General features: G+C 43.6%; 1 pseudogene; it reads right to left on the reverse strand.

Annotated features, from left to right (window-relative positions):
* Positions 1–6548: 6548 nt before the first annotated feature.
* LOC106026773 (olfactory receptor 8K5-like) lies at positions 6549–12340 on the reverse strand (annotated as a pseudogene).
* Between the last annotated feature and the right edge of the window lie 8661 nt (positions 12341–21001).

Here is a 21001-nt window from a genome sequence, read left to right on the forward strand (position 1 = left end):
GCTCCATTCTGCCAGTCTGTTTCATTAAATTGGTGCAGTGAGACCATTTACATTAATGATTATAACAGTTATATGTTGGATTATTGTTGACATGTTATCTTTCTGCTGTTGTATGTTTATTTTTCTGTTCTGTTTAACTGTCTTCTTTGCTTAGTGTTTCTTCTTAAATGGATCTAAACTGTCTTTCAATATTCTTTGCAGGGTTGGCTTGGTGATCATGAAGTTCTTTAGCTGTTCTTTGTCATGGAAGATTTTTATTTCTCCATCAATTTTGAAGGACAGCTTTGCAGGTACATCAGTCTAGATTGGAAATCATTTTCTTTTAGGATCTGAAATACTTCACTCCAGGATTTCTTTACTTATTATTTGTACTGAGAAGTCTGATGTGATTCTGTTAGGTTTTCCTTTATAAGTGATTTGTCTTTTCTCTCTGACAGCTGTTAATATTGTATTTTTATGTTGGATTTTTGGGATGGTGATTATTATATGTTTGGCTGTAGTTTTATTTTGGTTATGACTATTTTAAGTTCCATATGCTTCACTGATCCTGATGTTGTTTTCCAGCCTCATGTTTGGGAGATTTTCAGCTATTACTTCTCTGAATATCACCTTGACGTCCTTTATGTTGTCCCCTTCTTTTTCATTAATCCCTATCAATCTTATGTTGTTTTTCTTTGCATCATCTTGCAGTTGTTGAATTGTTATTTCCTGATTCCTTGCTATTTTTAAAAGATCTTTTCTTTCCTGTTCACTAGCTGCAATCTTTTCTTCAAGGTCTAAATTATATCTTCACTTTCATTTAGACGGTTTTTACAGCTTGCAATGGAATCTTTGATTTCCTGTATATCTCTTTGCATCTGCTTTATGTATTCTATTTGTTTTTTATATTGCTCATCCAGGAATTCTACCTTTTTGTTTAGTTCCTTCAATTTTTTACTGTTTCTTCATTAGATATGTTCAGCATCTCCTTCATTTCTTTTATCATTTCTTCTTTTACCCAGGAGGAGATTATTTCTAGTTTGAATTTCTTTAAAGCTTCCTGGAGTTGCTTGTTTATTTCAGTTGCTACTATGTCCAATATTTGAGTGTATGGCATGTATTTTCTTCTATGTACATCATTCCTATGGTTTCTTGGCTGGAGGTTTGGATTGTAATTTGGTCTTTTGTTTTGACATTTTCCTATATTTCTGTGTTTCAAATGTTTCAAGTGTTATTTCAAGGCTTCCTTCAGGGTCTGTTGGCAATCCTCTTCTATGCCCTCAGCTCCTGGGACTCTGGCCACCCAGTTCCCCAGATTGAGAGAGGGTCACTGGGGGTGGGACAGGCTAGCTCAAGACCAGCCTCTGGAACTGATGGCCTCTGCTTGCTTGCTTAGAACTCTAGAGTCCACCAAGCACAGCTGTGAGCAGGGAGGCTGTTGTAGGCCCACTCTTGACCCACTGCACTGGTCCAGTGCACCTGGAACCTGTGATGTTCCCTGTCCAGGGCCGAGAAAAGATCCCAAACTAGCTGGAACCAGGGAAAAGTGTGTGGGGCACTCACACCAGGCTGCCAGCATCTGGAACTGATGGCGCCCACTTGCTTGCTTAGAACTCCAGAGTCCACCCAGCACAGCCGGGAGCAGGGTAGCTGTTCTGACCCAGATTTGATGCAATTCCAATCAAAATACCATTAACATACATTACAGACCTAGAGAAAACATTTGTAAAATTCATTTGAAAACTGAAGAAACCTATAATAGCAAAGATCATTCTGGGCAACAAAGGCAAGGCAGGAAACATCAAATTCCTGACTTCAAAATACACTATAAAACTTCAGCCATAAAATCAGCATGCAAAGAAGTAAACCTGAGGATGAATGGAACAGATTAGAAGATGCAAACACTACTACAAAGACACTCAGCCACCTGATATTTGACAAAGGGGCTAAAAATGTTTACTGGAAAAAAGATAGTCTCTTTAATAAATGGTGTTGGAAAAATTGGCTTTGTAAAAGTGAAAGGGAAGGAAAAATATAAAAGTATGTATAGTGTGACCATATTACTGTGCTTTTATTTTTTTTATTTTTAAAAATTTTATTTAAAGAGAAAAAAACAGAAAAAGGGTAGAAGTAATACAAAATTTCAAAAAAATGAACACTAAAAAATTACTAGTTGATAGATTACATATGACAATCTTAGAAATAGTTGTTCAAGTTGCAAAATTAAAGCATACAAAGTGGACATTCCAACAGTGAGAATGCAAACAGTTCTGTTTAATGACCCAACAAAACTTAGCAATATGATTATCTATCTTACACACTTAAACATACATGCAGTTATATTCCTTAGAGCACTTTCTTTTCTCTCTTTTTTACAATAAGAACTATGCATTTTGGGTCTTATACTCCAACAGTTCTTATTACTCTTTTTGAAAAATAAAATGAAATGTGACAAAACAAAATAGAGTCAGTCAAAATGAAAGGACGGACATAGCACATGACATAAAAACAAAATACAAGCTGATCAACAATGGTTACCATAATGCCTTTTGCTATCTTCAAAAGAATTGCCCATAGCATCAGGTATAATAAAATTGAACAAAATAGTAAAGAACAAAACCAATAAAAATGAAAAAATTTAGATGTTACAGGACTTCCAAAGAAGATAATAGGCAAATCAGAATGGGTATCATAGTGAATATTATTATCTTCAAAATAGTTACCTATTCCCTTAGACTTGATACTATCAAACAAACATAATAGAGTAAAATCAGTCAAAACTAAACAATGAATGCAATACAGGGCTTCAAATCAAGTTGATAGAAAATAAAAAATGGTTACCATAATCTATCCTGCTATCTTTGGAATAGCTGTCCATGCCATCACATCTAATACAAGAAGACAAACTGGAACAGAATATAACCAAACTAAACAGAATGGTGAAAAACAATATGGGTTTTAAATCTTGATAAAAGATTAATGATGGCCACTGTCTTTCCTTTTTAAACAGTTCCTCCCATTTCACCTTCACAGGGTGCATTGTACATTTTGCATCCAACTATCTCCTTTAGTTTTTAGATTAAGGACATATCCCTATTCACCTAAGTGTTTCTGAATCTTTTTACTCCTGTGCACGATCTCAAGTTGTATCCATTTACCTACAAGAGCCTCAAGATTTTTTTCTTTATATCTGAGTAGTTTTCCATTGTATAAAAATTTTATGGCTTTCTAGCCAATCTGCAACTGATAGACAAGCTAACCCCACTTTTATCTGGTTCCCTGTCATGCAGAGCATTGTTTTCTCATCCTTGAGTTTCATTCTATAAATGCTCTTTTGGGTCAATTATATTTCTTCTATCAAGCACATTGATAGACGCTACCTCTGATCCACTATGCCTGTGATTCTTTTTATTGGTGTGTGGGGGCCATCTATATTAGTGATTATAGCCAACCTTCTTTGCCTCATCTCTGCCATGTTATTTTTCTACTGTTGGTTGTCCATTTTTCCCCTTCACTCCACTGTCTGTCCCATTCAGTGAGCCCCTTCTGCCACTGTTCCTGAAACCATGGTCCTTTTTGTCTCTTTCTAGAATATCCTTCAGTAATTTTTGTAGGGTTGGTTTGGTGGTCATGAACTCCCCCAGTTCCTCTTTGTCATGGCAGTATCTTGTTTCTCCATTAGTTTTGAAAAATAGTTTTTCAGGATACATCAGTCTGGGTTGGAGGTTATTTTCTTTCAGGACTTGGAATACTTCATTCCAACCTCTTCATGATTTGATGGTTTGTGTTGAGAAGTCTGCTGTGATTCTAATGGGTTTTACTTTATAAGTGATCTGTTTCTTTTCTCTGACAGCTTTTAATATTCTGTTCTTGTGTTTAATTTCTGGCATCATGATTATTATATATCTGGGTTTAGACTTATTTTGGTTATAGCTGGCTGGAGTTTTGTATGCCTCATATATCTGAATATCATTTCCTTTTCCTATGCTTGGAATGTTCTCTTTAATTATTTCTGTAAATAGCCTTTGTTTTTGTTTGTGTTTACCCCTGCTTTTTCACTCACATTTTTATTCTTAAGTTATAGATCCTCTTGTCATCTTTTCACTTTTGTATTGTTACTTCCTGGTTCCTTATTATTTTAAAGAGATCTTTCCTGTCATGATCAAAAGCTGCAAACCTATCTTCAAGGTTTGATAGTCTATCTTTAGTTTCTTGGAAGCAGTTCTGCCAGCTTTCAATGGAGTTTTTAAATTCCTGGTAATGTCTTTGAATTTGTTTCACGTGTTCTAATTTTTTTTTATATTCTTCATTGAAGGTTTCCTTCCTTTTTCTATGCTCCTCTATTCTTTCCTCTGTGTCTTCTTTAGAGGTGCTTAGCAATTTTTTTATTGTTTCTCATATCTTCTTTTACCTGTGATAGTATTTATATCTCAAGTTATTTTATATTTCAACATTCATGGAGTTGTTTCTTTATTTCAGTTGCTGTTGCTTCAAAAACTGCAGGTGTGCAACTCCCGATCTCTTCTGTGTTTACATCTCCTACACCAGTACTGCTTGGATTGGAGGCCAGAGACTGCCTTTTGATTCTTCCTCTTCTCATATTTCTAGTTTCTTCTAGATGAGTTGTTAGTGGGTCCCTGGTATTTCCTTAATTGGTTATAATTACTCTGAAGAGTGTTAGCTAGGTATTTCTGTTGTTTGCTGCTTTCCCCAGTCTGCTGGTGGCTACAGCAGTGTAAGCAGGGGCAGGGTAGGCTGCCCCTCTGTTCTGAGCTGGTTCACCACAGGGAGTCTTCATCACATTAGTGTGTACTGGTCTGGTGGGGTTGGTTAGGGATAGCTTTAGGGAACCTCAGTAATGGCTATTGGACTGTGCAGAGGGGTGGGACTCAGTCCAAGAAATTTCCACCAGTCTGCTCCAAGCTAGGAGTGGTTGAATGAAGCCAGCTGCAGTGTTGTCTCTGGGATTATCCTGACCAACTCCAAAATGGCACCTGGCCAATCTCCCACTCCCATAGGGGGACTGAGTCCCACACATTCACTGCCAGCAAATGCAGCTCTGTGGTCTGCTGCTCCCCTCCTCCACTGCATCTCCCTGCCAAGTCACTAGCTTCACTGAGCCCATTCATCTCTGAGTTCCAACAGTGCTTCTGTCATGGTGGTTACTGCTCCAGTGAAAGCACCATCAGCTACTTCCTTCTTCTGTTTAAGTTTTTCTTTTTAAAATTTTTAAAATTTTAAAATTCTCTCAATGGGCTTCAATTATCATGTTAGTTTCTTCCTGTGTTGAGGGAACTCACTTCTTTCCTTCTTGTCTTTTCCAGAATGCTATATTCCAGCATCTGGACTGTTTCTCTCAGAGAGGGTATTTTCTCTCAGAGAGGGTATCTGCTGCTTGCTGTTCCTCCATCTTTCCAGCTCCAAGATTACAGAGATTTTGTTAGATAACTGAACTGAAGAGTTTGCACCATCAACGTTTGAGTGTCTAGCCACTATTTATGCTTTGATTTTGTAACTTTGACAAGCACTGTTAAGAAGACAATATGTAATGTATCAACTAGTGATTTTATGATATTAATTTTTTTGAATTCTTTATTCTACTTTTTTCTCATTTTTTATTTTGTCTTTTCAAATTTTATCTTTCTTTAAATAAAATAAAATTTTAAAAATTTTAAAAAAAGAATGTAGATTAAGGGAATCTCTATCCTGTGAATGGGAATGTAGGTTGGTGAAATTATTTGGTCAAATCTGTAAAGGGCATCACACATACTAGAAATGAAGGTATTGCTGACACAGTAACCCCTCTCCAGGGTATGTGCCTTTGAAAGGTGAATGCTTCATTCCATAAAGATATATTCACTCTCATGTTCATTGCAGTGCTATTCACAATAGCCAAGATCTCAGAACAAAGTCTATCAGAAAATGAATGGCTAAGTTTTTGGAAATGTAAGCACACACAAACACAAAAAAGACACATGCATATGTTATATTATGATATATTTCATTGTATCATATTAATGCATACAAAGTGATAGTCATTTCCCAATATAAACTGAAATATTATTCAGCTTTAATGAAGAAACAGATTTTTCCAGTTTTGACAACATGGAAGATATCAGAGAATATCATGTTGAATGAAATAAAAGACAGAAAGCAAAAAAAAGTACATGATCCATACCATTCACTTTTATGTGGAATAAAAAACAACTCATTCATGAATACATGGTAACAGAGAGTAACTTGCTAACTGCCAATGTAGGTCAAATGGAAAGAGAGATGTGGGTGAGAGGCACACAGTGACACTGAGTGGTATAGAGCATGTAGACATGCATTACAGTGCACAGATTAGAACTGTAGATAATAATAGAGAGCTGCATGTCAGAAATGTCTGTGATATTAAATTTCATGTATTCTTGAAATAGAAAGGAGAACATAGAATGTTAAACAAAAGAAAAAAAGGAAATGAAAAGCAACTATATTAGGTGATGTCTATCTTCATGTTCTACAATAGTTTTATCAGTTTGGGATGTGTACATATTTCCAAAATATCACACTGAATACACAGAAAACTACCAAAACATTATAAAATGGTACTTGTCTGTAATGTATTTTACTATCTTTTCTAAATAAAATTGATTATTGAAGACCCTGTGGGAGGCATTTGCACTTCTTTGTTCCTAAATCTGTAGATCATGAGGTTCAGAATGGGGATCACGAGTGTATAAAACACAGAGGTAATATTATCAATTTCAAAAAAATGAACAGATTCAGGTTGCACATTCATATATGGAGAAACCTATAGAAGAGTACCACCACTGTCAGATGAGATCCACAGGTAGAGAAAGCTTTCTTTCTTTCCTCTGTTGAATTCATCTGACATATAGCTAAGACAATCAGCATATAGTTTAAGAGAACAACCAGGCGTGAGGAGATCAAGTTGAATTCTGAAAAGAATATGATCAATAACTGTATTTCCTGTGGATTGGAGCAGAGCATGGGTAATAAAAGGACATGATCACAATAGAAAGGACTGATAATGTTTCAACCACAAAAGTCCAATGTAAAGATCTTAGTGGTGAACATCAGTGACAGAAAGGTACTGTAGAGATAAGAAGTACCCATCAGCCTATTGCCATATCTCTGGGACATGATGATGTTGTAGAGCAGAAGGTGGTAAATAGTTACATAGTGGTCATAGGCCATAGCTGACAAGATGAAGAACTCACTGTGATAAACATAAGGAAAAAACTCATCTTCATGGCATATGATAGGAAATGGAATTCTGATCCATGACAAAATTGACTAGCATCTTAGGACAAATGACAGTGGAATTGCCAAGGTAAATGAAAGCCAGATGTCTGATAAAAAAAAAACATAGGAGTGTGCAGACATGAGTGCAACTTGTTCAGAGCAGTCATGACCATGTTACCGACCACCGAGATTCCATAGATGCAGAGGAAGACACCAGAAAGAGGAAACCAGCGCTGGTAGCCCTGTGAGTCCCAGCAGGATGAAGTAAGGTGGTGATATTATGTTCTTCTTCCCATGAATCCCATTATATTTTCATTGTAAAAATGAGGCAAATGTTCTGTTATAAATTCTTATAATTATTACCCAAAAGTTTATTACAATGTTTATAACTAGATGAAAACTATACTTCATAATGTAATGCTAAAATTATTTCCTCATTTGATTTTGAAAATAAAATAAAGACAGAATATTTCACTTCCCAAAAAAGAAGTTTTCTTATATGCAGCTTACTCTGGTATATCATAGATTGAACTCTAAACATTAAGTGTCCAAAATATTTGTAGCATATCCATTTATAGCAAAAAATGTTTATTAATACAGAATGGTAGATGATTTCAGCTTCAGAAAGATATCACAGAGTTTCTTTAGCACACTCAATGTTTGTCTGAGATTTCTTATGGAATTTTGATATTGGTAAATGCAAAGGAAATTTTAAAAAGCTTAACACTGTGTGGAGGATGGGAGAGGAAGTCCCAGTCTGTTCATACTCAGCTGGCCTAGACAGCTCATACCAGCCACCTCTTGTAAGATAGACATAAGTCAGTCAGAAAGTGCATCCTGTTGTACTAACTTGTTTTAGGGACTTATCTCCCAAGGACGGACAGGCTCAGTTAAAGACAATGATTGAGCCTACTTGATCACAAAGGATCCGATCTCCCTTTTGTGTAATTAGAAACCCCAGTTATTGAAGAGCAAATCTTCCTATCAACATATAACCCAGTCTATGTAATCAATTATAAACTAACTGGCTATCAGCCTTTCATATTCTCTGCTCACAACTTATGTAAGAGTCTGTTTAACCCCAGGGCAGAGCTGGTGATTTCGAACTCAGTTTCCCCAAGCCTACTGGCATAAATAAAGCTGATGCTTTCCAAATGCTTTGATGCTGTATGTGTTCCATGCAGTTTGGTCCTAATTTTTGGCAACAGTAAAGACACAGACAACAATAACATAAACCTAATGAATCTCACTTCAGTGTCACTTAATTGCTTGTCCAAGTCTTGAAGTGGTTTAATGTGCAGGAAACTATATATTGTGTTAAAAGTTCTAAATAAGACATATTTTAAGTATGGTCAGTTAATTCTAATTTCATTAGCTTGATAATTTCTACCCCATTACAGTTCAATGAATACAGAGGCTCTTTGATGCATCTCTAAGCATGTGCATGGTCTAGCAAAGGGTGGATGTAGTGAATGACACTTTATTTCATGTGTAATGTACATGTTTATATAGTTCAGAGTCAAAAGCATTTATCACTTAATAATAATATCTGTTTTGTTGCAGAAATATCTCTTAGAACTCTGCTTCTACAAACACACTGAATTCTGTTTAAAATCTTATAAAGTCTTTTTTATAAGTATTGGCATATTTTATTCTATTTTAAACATTTTATTTAAAGAGAAAAAAGCAAAACAGAAAAGTGGGAAGGAATAATACAAAATTCCAAAATAAAATAAAATAAGAATTCACTAGTTGATAAATTACACACTGTCATCTTAGGGATAGTTGTTCAAGTTACAAAATTAAAACACACAAAATGGACATTCAAACAGTAAGACTGCAAACAGGTCTGCTCAATGACCCAACAAAAACCTAGTAATATGGTTATCAGTCCTACACATTTAAACACACATGCAGTTATATTCTTTAGAATACTTACTTTTCCTCTCCTTTTTATGATAGTAATTACACATTTGTGGTTTTATTTCTCCTACAGTTCTTATTATGTTTTACACTAGAGACACAATGCGATATTTATTAATATGATTCTTATTTATTTCACTTATGAGAATAGTCTCAAGTTGCCTCCATTTCAATGTGAAATACTCAAGATCATCTTTCTTTATAGCTGAGTAATGTTCCAATGTATAAAAATGCCACATGATGGGCATTTTGGTTGTTTCCAAGATTTAGCTATTACAAATTATGCTGCTACGAACATGGGTGCATCTATATCACTGTGATACGACCTTTTAAGGCTTTTTGGGAAAATACTGAGGAGGGAAATAGCTGGGTTGAATGGAATTCCCAATCCTAGTCTTCTGAGAAATCTTCATTGTGATTTCGATAGAGGCTGCAGCAGTCTACACTCCCACCAACAATGGAGCAGGATTCCTTTTTCCCTCACAGCCTCACCAACATTTGTTATCAGTTGTTTTCTTGATGGCAGCTATTCTTTCCTGGCTGAGATGAAATCTCAATGTGTTTTAATTTGCATTTCTCACATGACCAGTCATGGTGAACATTTCTTCACGTATTTATTTGCCATTTGTGTATCTTCATTGGAGAACTATGTGTTCATCTCATATGCCCATTTTTGGGGAGGGTCTTTGAATTATGGGAGGCTTGATGTTTTTTCAATTGTTTATATGTTCTGGATATAAGCTCTTTATCTGTGGGGTTGCTGGCTAAAATTCTTTCCTATTATGAGGGTTTTCTTTTTACTCTGTTAGTGATTTCTTTTGAAGTATAGAAAGTTTTCAATAATATGAGATACCAGTTACTGATTCTTTGCAGTGTTTCCCCATGCAGTTTGCATTTTATTCATGAGTTATCTGCCTACCCCTATGTCTCCAATACTTTTACCTACCTTGTCTTCCAGTAGATTTAATGTTTCTGTTTTACTATTTAGATCTTTGATCCATTTAGGCTCTAATTTTGTGCATGGCGATAGGCATGGATTCTGTCTTCAGCATGTGGAGAGCCAATTTTTCCAGCACCATTTATTAAAGAGACTATCCTTCTTCCAATGAAAACGTTTAACCCCTTTGTGAAATATGAGGTGGCTGAGTGTCTTTGTAGTTGTGTTCACATCTTCTAGTCTGTTCCATTGATCCTCAGGTCTATTTTTTTCCAGTACTATCCTGATTTTATCCTGAGGCTTTGTAGTAGAGTTTCAAGTCAGAAATTGAGAAGTTCCCTGCCTTGTCTTTGTTGCACAGAATCACCTTTGATATTCTAGGTTTCTTCTGTTTCCAAATGAATTTTAAGAGTGTTTTCTCTAGATCTGTGAGGTATGTTAGTGGTATTTTGATTGGGATTGCATTAAATCTGTATAACAGTTTTGGGAGTATGGCCATTTTCACAATATTGGTTCTTTCTAGCCAAGAGCAAGTAATATCCCTCTATTTTCTAATATCCTCTTCAATCTCCTATCTTAGTATAACACAATTTTCAGCATATAGGCCTTTTGCATTCTTAGTTCGGTTGATTACTATGTATTTCATTTTTTTAGATGCTATCGTGAAGGGCAACATTACCACAATTTCTCTCTCAATGAGTTTTTTGTTTGTGTGCAGGAATGCTCTTGATTTTTGAGCACTGACTTTACATCCAGCTACACTGCTAAATTTGTTTATTACCTGTAGTTTTTGGGTGTTCTATATAGAGTGTCATGTCATCTGCAAATAGTGATAATTTAACTTCTTTTTTTCCTATCTTTATTCCTTTTGTTTCTCTCTTGTGTCTGTTTGCCTTGGCTAGTGTTTTCAGAACTATATTGAATAGGAGTGCTGATGGTGGACATCCTCATCTTGTTCTGATTTTAAAATGAAAGCTTTCAGTTTTTGTCCATTTGTTGGCTGTTGGATTGTTATAAATGACCTTCATGAGATTGAGGTATGTATCATCTATTCTGAGTTTCTGAAGGTTTTTTTTTTTTATCATGAACATGTGTTGGATTTTATGAAAAGCTTTTTCTGCATCTATTGCGGATGTTTGCCCCTCAGAAATCCATGCCAGTGGGGGAATGCTGAGGAATGCCAGCTGGAAAATGGCAGGAGCATCCCATTGCTTGCAAGGACCTTGGCTCAGGGTGGCCTTTGAGGGCAAGCCTTGCTCAGAGGAACCTCAGTGAGCAGAAGCTGCCCTACCTTCCCAAAGGGATGGCATGTCCAAGAAGTGGAGTGCTCTGGAGGAACAACAGAGAGCCCAGGGATGCCCCAGCAGACCACAGGCTGACACCACCCAAGGGTATATTTCTCAGAAGCACCTAACATGTTGCATTCATTTCCCAAAGTGTCTGATTTTTTCTAAGACAAAATTAAAAGGCTGAAGGTCAGCGAGTCCCCAGTACCTCAAGGCCTAAGTGAGGGGCACCACCTCCTTTACTCCCTCGTTCACTCCTCCTTCACCCCAAGTCAATCTTCAGCCACATCCCTGTCCTCTAGCCCTGGGAAGCTGTCCTCACCCCCCCCCACACACACACACACTGGATCCACACTCCCTTCTTCCCCTGGCCACCCTGGACCAGTTGAGTGCAGGCAATGGAGCCCCATCCTGTGCCTGCAGGAAGCAGGGGCCGGATTGTGTTGTCCATGGTGCTGGATTCCAGGCAGGACTGGGGCACTGGGTGCCTGGCCACAGCCTAGCGCCAGGGAAAACAAAGACACAGCCACAGCTGCAAAGTGCAAAACTGTTTCTGGGTGTCCCCACCTTGAGCCTGGGTCAGGCATCCTGTAGTGGTCCCTCCTACAGTCACCACCCCCCAGGCCTACTGAGATGGTGACAAGGACATGAGGGTAAGCACACTTCATAAGGGAGCCCAGACACAAAGAGGCCCTACAGTGCCACCTCACATAGCTTCTGCCTGCCAGTCACTGGCCAACACCAGAGACATGAGATAAACCAAGGTGACACTTTTGGGGCCCACTGGACCCAGTACCCACTGCCTGGCTGTGGTGCCTGTCTCAATGAGTGCCTCCTCTGGATGTCCTAATGTCCCTTCTGGTCTGAAATCCAAGTGAACTTCCTCTGTGAATGTCAAACCCCAGGGCAGGCTGGCTGAGCCTGTGGCGTGGGGGACATGGGCTGGCAGGGCTGCGGTTTGCATGGGAGGGTAAGAAGTGTGGCTGGAAAGTCCAATGTGCAGATACAAGGAGCAGGGCCTGCTGGCCAGCACAGAGTGGGGTGTGGCCCCAAGGATGTCTGGGACTTCCTTACTCAACCACAGGACTGGTCAAGACCACTGCTGGTCTTAAATGGCAGAGATGGTGGCTGCTAGCAGCAGGGTACAATCAACCTGTAGCTTTAGCCAAGGTTACATTCACATCCACAACAAATTTTTAAAACTCCTAGGGAACTGAATAGGGTCCCTGGGCCCCAGCCAGGTGAGACCCACTGTGAGACGTCATGAAGGTTGTGCTGCAGGAGAGTGACTCCCTGGGGCAGCTCCAGGTGTGTAGGGGTTTACTAGAGGAGCAGATGGGACACAAGACATACACATGTGTGAGACTACAAAATTGGCTTACAATGGTCAGCCAGACAAGGTGGAAGCATGCAGAAGCCTCCACACCAGAGGACAAAGATTCCAGTCCAAGGTCTGTAGCTCACTGCAGCATCCCGCCAGTCCATATAAGGAGGGCGACAGCTATGGGACGGATGCATAAGGATCCAAGGCAGAAGCCGAAAATTCTTTGGTGAAAGCCAGGAGATGATGTCCAAACTGCAGCAAATTAGAGCTCTTCCTCCTCCTCCTCTGAAAGAAGGAAGGAAGCAAGTAAGGGTGTTGTTATGGTTTGATAACTAGTGGTCAACTTAACACCAGCTGGATTACATCAGCATGCATTGAGAGAAGATGCTCCACCTGAGGAGGGTTGCCAGGATAAATAGGTGAAGAAGAAGAGAGGTGTTGAGAGGGATTGAGGTGCTATGGAGGCATTGTGGGTTCTCCTACGAGTTGCTGTCTGAGCTGCTGTCTGTTGGTTCTCCTGGAGATGCTTTGGTCTTCACATCAAGCATTGCTTCCTGGCTCCGGAGGGGAAGACATGTGCTGCCTGGTCACCAGGATGAACTCCTCATGCTGCTTCCTGGCACGTACCCGACTGTGCTTGTGGTCAGAGGAGCTCGGGGCCTCTGTGTCGCTGAGGACAGCTGTGGTGCCTTTCAGGACAGCCCCGCTCTTTGTTGTGAGTGTGACTTCTCGGCTCCAGCGTAGAGCCCTCATCCCACTAGCACAGCTCCTTCATCCTGCTGGCACAGACTTTCTGGCTTCCACTGCTGACCCTTGGGTCCTCCTGGCACGAATCCGTAAAAGAGACTGGCACGAGTCCTTCTTGTGGGCTCTGGACTTCCAGTTGGACTCGTGGAGGCACTGTCCTGAGCTCTGGGTTTTTATCTGGACTCATGTGGGACATTGCTGTGGGGTTTAGACTCTTGACTAAATAATCTATGTCGTTGGTGTTGCGGATAGATTTCCTGCATTCTCCTGTGTTAACCTCCGGTGACCATTATAAAAACATTATAAATTCCATGTCCTGATCTGAATTGTTCTCTGTGTACAACCCCTGACTACAACAGGTGTCCATCCTCATCTCCCCTTCATATGGTCCAGCAGGTGAGCCACCCTAGAGTGAGCCCTCAGGTGTATAACTGCTGGGCCTCAAAGCCCCTCAAGTTGACACAATCAATGCAGCATCACACCACAGAGCTGCACCCTAGCCCAGCAGGCTAAGAGAGGCCCCACAGAGGACGCGGTGAGCTGAGCCCTGTTGGTGTGCCTGTGTGGATTGCAACATTTCAGCAGACACACAGAGACCCCAAGTGCACCTGACTGGCAAAACAGGATGCTGGAGCCTTGCAGGAGCTGACAGTATCACTGTCTACCATCCACCAGTGGTGGCTGAGCCTGCCTGGCAGATTCCTTGCGCATGCTTCTGGACCCCACCTTGTGCTGACCCAGAGCTGTGTGTCCTCTGCCCCTGGCACCAGCAGGACAGCTGTTCAGGTGGTTCACTGGTGCTCATCCCCTGGGAAGCCTGTGATGCTCCCCATGGACTTAGGTGCAAATGTCCCCAGGCGTGCACTTCATCACTGGGATGTACATGCAGTAGCAGTGGCAAACAAGACAATGCCTGACTATTTCAAACCCTGGCACGGAGCTCACTGGGGCATCAACTGGAAGCCTCGTCCAATCGGCACATTCTAGCCCTGGCTGAGATAGCCTGGAAGCCACCAGGACAGCCCCATTCCAGGCAGATGTAACCAAGGCACCAGAAGGGCAGGATCACATCAGGCCTCCTGGGCCTTGGAGCCGAGCTAGGAGGAAGTCCCCATCCCCATCTGGTGTTCACTCCATTACAGGCTGAAGCCACACCTGTCCCAGGTTCGTGTCTACAGCCATGTCCCTACACAACATCATAATCCCCTGGGCTACTGCTCCACTGCAGAAACACAGGCAGAGGCCCTCATAGATCAAAATGCAAATTCCTTGCTCCCCCTCCCCACTACACAAGGAATCTGGATAGACACTACTGCCCCACCCCTCAGCAAGCTTCGTGGTCCTCACTGGGACCCTTCAGAGCCAGCCCTCCAAACCCAGACCTTCCCAGAGGTCAGCAGGTCCAGGCCCCACCTCTCTGTATTCCCTTTGCATTGTTTCTCACAGGAGCAGAATCCCACATTGCCTACCCTCTTGCCATGCCACCCCATCCCATCACCACCCCTTCACAGCCTGTGAGGCCCGACTCAGCCAACGCTGGCTCTCGAGCTCCTCCCTGTGATGTTTAGAGCCCACCAGTAACACATCTGCCCCATATGCCCAGCCTGATCCTCATGCCTGAGCTCCACAAACACAGAGCCTTGAAGGACAAATGAGCCTATCCCCCTCTGCACTTGGGGAAGACAGAGGAACAAATGGGGACTGATACAGACCTGAGACCTCGAGTGCCCACTGTCTGCACATTACATGCCCACCTGCTCAGCTCAGGTGCAGCAAATGGTGGGGAGCAGGCCAGTACCAGCCCTGTGCATCCAAACTGCCCAAGCTTTTAGAGCTTTTGATGATACAAATGGCCCACACGCCTTGGGTTCAATAACACTGCCCCAGGCAGAGGGCCCAGGAGCAGCCCTGGGGTACAGGATGGTGCATGTCCCTGTGGCGTGGCACTAAGGCAGAGCTGCTGGTAGAGTCCCTGGGTGTCTGTTCAGATACTTCCAGCACATTGAGTACCCAATGTGGCCAGCACTGAAGAAGGCCCCAAGCCTGGGGGTGCTTCCCTGAGGGCATGGACAGGCAGACCCACCATGGGAAGTACTGCAAACTCTCTTCCTGAACCTCAGGGGTCTCAGGAGTTTACAGAGCTCTGGGTGTGCTGCCCCTCCTGATACAGGTCTGGATGAAGCAGGTGGAAGCTGGTTCAGTCCAGGATGATCTTGAATCCCACAGATAGGGCTGGGTCAGTTGCATCCTGCAGCGTAGCCAGTGTCACCTTGGGGAGCTTCTCTTGCAGATGGGTCTGAGCTGCAACAGTGATGGGATTCAGGCTCTTCAGCCAGACCTGGGACATGCTGAGTGGTCTGAGGGACAGTCAACTGCCTGTCTCAGACAAGGGACCAAGAGGTGGCCATGCAGCAGCAGGGCAGTGTGGCACTGGCCCCCGAACAAGCAGGCCAAGGACAGTGCTCCCCACATGAGCTCACCGGTTTGGCGTGGGCACAAGAGACACTTGTGTGTGACATGGTGACTGGGGTGACCCAGCATGAGCAGGAAAGCCTGGTTGCAGAGCTACTGGGCAGCTTCAGAGAGAAATGGATCAGCAGTGCCCTTGGCCTCCAGGGACAGCCCTGGGGAGCACATGGAATTTGAGGGTCTGTGTACACACCAGCTGTGCACTCCCAGGGTGTCCTGCTCTCTACACCCCTAGCCTGTGGTTCCCTCATGGCCTGGGTCTTGCTGGTGTCTCACGGGTGACCCGGCACACATATACTCTTGTTCTGGGCTTTCAGAATGGAGTAGCAGCAGAATGTGGAGTCTGCAATGATGCTGAGGAAGAAGGACGGGTTCCTGCTCACTGGTTGATGGAACCTGGGAGATGGGAGTGGAGCATGCTCATGGCTGTGTGCACACGCATGGCACCAAGTGGTGAATGTGGTACAGTCAGAACCCACTCACAGGGGTTTGTGCACATGTGCATGCCTGCGTGTATACAACTGTGTGTACATGAACACATGTCCTATAGGTCATGTCCTCACTTGTGTACACTGTCACTGGACAAGTTCCTGCCAGGCACCTTGGGAGTGGGCCCAGACTCAGCTGGCCACCTCCATTTGCCAGCGTTGAGGGGTGTTGTGCTGGCACAAGGTTTAGGCTTCTCTGCACACAATGCCGGCCCTGCCTCTTTCCTGTCCCTTCCTAAAGAGCTGACAGTGCTCTCATGTCTGCTTCCCCCTCTCTCTGTTCTAGGGACAGGAAAGGGCTGGGGCTACAAAGAGGACAGCAGCTGCCTCCTGGCCAGTTTGCATCTCTGTGCCTATTGGCCTTGCTGCAGTCTCCGCAGAGCACCCCCTTAATGTGACAGCAGCACATGTAGCTGCTGGTTCCGAGGTAAGGCAGTTCTGCAGGAAGCCTCTGCAGACTCTGTGGCTGAGGGAAAATGCCCAGTGTTGCAACTGCCCACATGGCCCCACCCTTGGTACCAAAGACGCCGTTTCTAGGAGCTGCAGCCACTTGAGTCACCAGCATGTGGAAGCAGGGCAGTGACACCAGTGTAACACCTTATCTGCTGCTCTCTGGGACCCCAAGCCCCTCACAGGCCACACTGTCACACCACACTGAGGACTAAAGATAAGAGCTGTTGGAGCCCATCAAGCCCTCAGCACAAGGTGGGCCAAGACACTGCTGGGCCTCTCGCGCCGCCTGGTGGTCACACACCCCACCTGTAGGCCAGCATGGGAGGATCTGGCAGATGTTGATGAGGATGGTCCCCAGGCTGTTCACCTGGCCACAGGGACAGAGCACATGAGCAATGCCTGGGGTGATGCTCAGCACCTCTCTCTCCTGGTGCCCAGCCAGGTTTCACCAGGTACACTGCCACAAAGAGGACCAAGGGCCTGAACTACGATAGTCGCCACAGGAGGCTCAGAGCTGGGACCCCTGATCTCCAAGAGGAAGGTGTCTGAGACTGGAAGTGACAGGGAAGACTGGATGAGCAGTGAAGGGACCTTGACCTGACCACACACAAGCATGCACCTATGAGCATGCACACACACACTGCATGCACACCTTGCACACATGCACATGGGACACTCCACCCTGCAAGCCAGAGGCCTTGAGGTGCAGACTACACCACCAGCCACTCACCAGCAGATCCAAGAAGACACTATGGCACTTCAGCTGAAGGACTGCCAGCAGCTGCGGCACACACTGCACCCCATCTGGACACCTAGGTCAAAGGTGAGGCTGGCCCTCCTTGAAGTCGGGGTGTAACTGCAGCATAGAGTGGGGTGTCAGGACCATGACCCCTACATCCCACTCCTCTGCAAGGCCAGCTCCCAAACAACACTTCCTGGTGTAGGTGACTGGTCACATGGCACAACCTGGGCCACACATCCTGGGGAACCACCGGCAACATCTGCTTAACCTCACCCTTGGACCACACTATGCAAGTTTGGTCATGGTGATAAAGGAGGATATCAAAATCCATGTGATTCAGCCAGAATGTTGATGGCACAAGAAATCAGAGGCCACTGATCCCATGTTGCCATGCAGACACATCACACTTTCCTGGAGAGTGCCTGACCCGGCACTAAGACATCTGCTTGAAGCTCACAGTGGGTCACGGGGAGCAAGGGGCTTCCCTTACCACCAGCCATGTGTGTGCAGTTCACCTAGAGCCACACCCTGCACACCTGGACTTCACTTGCCTTGGGCTGGACACACAACACTCCTGGGAAAGACAATGGTGAGGAGAGTCATCCCACGTGGTCACGTGTGGTTAGAAGCTTGCAATGCAGTCCACTGGGCAGGCAAGTGGCAACTCTGGACCTGAATGGTCAAGACTTCTGATGTCCCTGATCACCTCTCCAGGACCTGCATGCTGGTGTGGAGACACTGGAAGGCTTTCAAGAAACGCACTGCACAGGCTTACAGGGTTGGCTCTGGCAACAGAACCTGGATGAGGCTGGGGACAGAGGACCATGTGATTCACTCATGTGATGTTCTTCCAGCAGCTCACAGTGTTGGCGGGATCACCATCCCAGTGCCACCTTCCCAGCTGGCAAAGCCACCACCTGGGGCCTGGGACCAACACAGACTCCCAGGCCCAACATCTGGTGAAGGAAAGAAGGGGACATAAGGCACCACCTGCTCAGAGGCTGCTGTAGCCTCCCTCCCAACACTGCAGTGCAGGGCACTCGCCTCCCTCTTCTCCCAGTCCTCCGTACTGTCACTTCTGTCTGTATTCAAACCCTTTTCCATCAGGACTTATTCCAGTTCTTGCAGCAAGTGAACACAATTTCTTTCCAGTCAACTTTCTTTGGGAAAAAAGATCAGCCCCTTTCCCGCAGATGACACCATGCAGCAAACCAACTAGGTGGCCCGCAGGGCTTCTGTGCCCCCAGGCCATGCCAGCCACAGTGTGTGGACACTTAGGGAAGGCCGAGTGTCCCAAGGACGTGCAAAGTTCCTCCTCCTCTTTCTTCCTAAACAGCACACTGTACCCAACAGATGACCATGGTGTCCTCAGGGAGGAGTCGCTATGGTACCTCCACTCTGTTTACTCATCCTGAAGGTCAAGTCCCTCAGATTTTGCCACCCAGCTGCGGTTTGGGGTAGAATAAAACGCTGACTGCTCTTCTGTCTCCAGGTACCAGCCAGCCATCTCCTGAGGTCCCCTCTTAGGTCCCAGGGGAACTCTGTGCCCCAACTTTGCTGCAAAGGGGAGTCACTGTGCCATAATATGCTGGGCCATACCTGCATAATGGGGCTCCCACATGTGGCGACTCCAGCATAGGCTCTGGGATGCCACACTCACTCTTCCCATGTGCAGGAGGCCACTTCCCATGAGTGCTGGGGGAGAGTAAGTATAGCTCTGGAGGACAAAGCCCAGCCATCAGGAGTTACCTGTGTGAGGAGCAGCAAGGCCATGCCCTGCCACAATGCATGTGTTTTTCACACATAAAAGCACCTGTACTTCTGCACCTGACTCCCCATGTTTCAGACAGGGGCTGGGACCCACCTCAGAGTTGGGCTCTGTCTCTGGTGACACATGGTGCACCCCAAATCTATGCAATGTCCTCTCCAGGAAACAGAAGATATGTGCACATCCCCCAGATGGAAAGGGTTATCCTGTGGCTCTGGATGGCCCAGATCCATGGTCACCCCCAGTACACAAAGTGGACAACCACAGGGCCAATGGGGCCTCACACAGCCCTAGTGTAGTTGTAGTGTGCCTCCAGCATCTGTGTGACCAGAAGCAGGCCACAGAGGAGAACAGGCAGTTTGTGGGCATCTGTAGTGGTGTGGGGCTGCCTAGCTCCTCAGCTTGCAGGGGGATGCTTACCAGTGTCTTCTGAAGGTTCAGTGTGCAGCCTTACACAGGGATCCCCTGGATACTGGCCCTGGAGGGAAGGGGTGCGCTGCAGGAAGTGATCATGCTTGGGTCCCGGTCACAGAGAGCTGAGCCAGGTTCAGTCCCAATGGAGGTGGCCACAGCCCCACTCTGGGCCCTAGTAAGAGGTGAGGAATCAGCAGGAACTGGCTGAGAAAGGGGACAGGGAACAGCCTAGCAGCAACCAGGAGACCCCTGACATGTCTCAGTGTCAGTATGGTGGGGCCTGGTCCCCTAGGACCTGCTCACTGCTGTCAGGGCCATAGGCCCCCTCCCTAGTGATCTACACACGCCTGCCTATGCATCAAGAACATTGTCACTAAATTTGAACTGAAAAAAAAATCAGCATTAGAATATTTGTAGCATTATTTGTAAATCAAATATATTTAACAGACCTCTGCCAGATATTCTAAGAAAAAGTAACATATGACACATGTTTTTCAACATTTTTTAAAATTTTTTCAAAATAATTCATATTTTAGGCAAGTCTTTTTTTTTTTTTTTTTTTTTGTCTTTTTCATTTTTATTGGTACCGGGGATCGAACTCACGACCGCCTGCTTGCAAGGCAGGTGCTTATGCCGCTGAGCTAAATCAAAATAAAATTATTTCTGGAATCTTGTAAGCTCACAATAAAATAAAACTAGAAATAAGCAATAAAAAACTTATAGAAATTATACAAACATACGGAGAGTAAACAATATACTTTTAAATAGACTACAAATCAGATAATAAACACAAAATAAAGAAATATTATAAAATGAAACTGGGAATTCCCTATGTCAGCACCCACCATCTGTGAGCAAAGGCAATTCTAAGAAGAAAGTTTATAGTTATGGCTACCTAAATTAGAAAATCAGAGAGCTCTCTGTATAATGACCTAATTGATGATATGTCTTGTGAACACAGAGAATCTTTAAAAATGCAACCTTGTGCATGTTCCATTTCCAAGGTGTATAACCATTATTTCATGCATATACATAATAATAAAAATAAAACTTATAAAAAGTAAAACTATAATTAAAAATTCCTCAAAGCAAGTAATGGATATCAGAGTTAAAATTAATGAAATAGATATGAAAAATACAAAGGATCAAAAAGCATTGATTCCTGAAAAAATAAACCAAACTGATAAATCTATATACAGATTAATAAAATACAGAATGCC

The sequence above is a fragment of the Cavia porcellus genome, unplaced genomic scaffold (genome assembly GCF_034190915.1).
Source record: "Cavia porcellus strain 051 isolate PalLab524CR breed Dunkin Hartley unplaced genomic scaffold, mCavPor4.1 scaffold_17, whole genome shotgun sequence".
Taxonomy (NCBI): Eukaryota; Metazoa; Chordata; class Mammalia; order Rodentia; family Caviidae; genus Cavia; species Cavia porcellus.